The following is a 1,772-nucleotide window of genomic DNA, read 5'->3' on the forward strand; positions in this document are numbered from 1 at the left end:
TCCTCTCTCCACTTACTTGTAGCGTACAAGGATTCCCGTTCGGTACGGGTGAGATCCGGAGCGAATCGGGTAGGATTTGGTGAACCTAATATAATTGAGCGGGGTTAGTACTTCACCATTTTAGAATCAAAATTAATGAAATCCGATGTCAAAATCGTGTTTAGAACGTCAAAAGAAGGTCACACGTCCGATTTGGGTTCGATCGGACATAAGGATCGCCTTCGGGGCCACACGGGTGGGTCAGACAGGTGGGCGATCTACCCACCGGTTTTACCCACCGGTTTGGGACCCGCGGGTAGGGGCCAGCCGGTGGTACCCACCGGTTGTACCTGTCGGTTGGGCCAGGGACCCTTTGCTAAGACCGACGGGTAGGTACCTGCCGGTTGTACCCGCCGGTGGTACCCGCCGGTTAGGCCTGAAGGCCCCCTGCCTTCTCAGGTGGGTACCCACAGGCGGATAGGTACTCGCCGGTTGTACCCACCGGTCTTAGCGAAAATGACACTGTCTCTTCCCCATTTTCTCCATCCTTTGGGGAATCAAATGGGGTTTTCCCCCACCCATTCTTCACACCCTCAAGGTCCTATAGGATGGTTCTAACCTAGATCTAGGTTAGATTCAAGTGAGGGAAACCATCTTACCTTCTTTGCCCAAAAATGACTTTAAACCCTTCAAATCACTTCCAACTCACAATGCTTCTTCTACCTTGTCAATATCTCTTCAAATCCTTCAAGATCAACACATAAATCATCTATTAAACCTTAGATTCATCATTTCAAAGGGTATTTACAAGATCTCAAGAAACCATACTCGAATCAAGGGTTTAAAGCTTGGGTATGGTGAATTTTCACAAAACCCAACTTTGCTTACCTCTAACTGTAGATCTAGAGTTGAAGATCACTCTCCCGGCACCGGAATGGCAAGATCGAGCTTCGGTGCCACTGAAATCCTTCCTTTCTTCCTCTTCCTTTCTTCTTCCCTTTCTTTTCTCTCTCCTCTTTACTTTTCTCACCAAACGTACGAGGGTAATAAATGGAAAGAAAAGAAATCATAAAGCCTTATATACTATTCCTAATTAAGTGAATAGTGCTCTTGGATGGGTCACTCAGGTGGGTGCACCCACCTGTCCTACCCACCTGAGAACCAAGACTTGGGATTTTGATCGGGTTCGGACCTCGGCGCGAACCCCACCCCAGGCATACGATGTAGCATACGTATATACCTTAAAATATGGATATAATACCTGTTTTATCCGTACATAGCCTTATGGTAGGTGCACGTACACGGTTTGGGCACTCCCGTCTCTTCTGGCACTGGTTCGGACTTGTCGGGCCAGCCGGTGTTTAAGGTCACCCGTGCCATCATAGCCCATAAGGAACCCGCTCTAATATCCTCTGGCTCGGTTCCTGCATGGTTAAACCAGTTCAATCACGAAATCAGACCGGGTTTAAGAAGCGGGGTATTACACAGGCTACGCACAACTTTGTCTCGATGGAGGAGGCAAAGAAACTTGGACTTAAGGTGTCCAAGGAGGGAGGATAGCTTAAGGTAGTCAACTCCCAAGCTCATCTCATACATGGTGTTGCTCGAGGAGTCGAGGTGAGTATCAAGACGTGGAAAGGCATTGTTGATCTGTCGTTAGTGTCTATGGATGATTTTCAAGTGGTGCTTGGCATGGATTTCCTACAAAGGGTTAAGGCCATACTTATGGCATTTATAAGTATGGTTTGCATCATGGAGGAAAGAGCTCCATGCATGGTCCCAATGGTGCAAGG

The sequence above is a fragment of the Macadamia integrifolia genome, chromosome 4 (genome assembly GCF_013358625.1).
Source record: "Macadamia integrifolia cultivar HAES 741 chromosome 4, SCU_Mint_v3, whole genome shotgun sequence".
Taxonomy (NCBI): domain Eukaryota; kingdom Viridiplantae; phylum Streptophyta; class Magnoliopsida; order Proteales; family Proteaceae; genus Macadamia; species Macadamia integrifolia.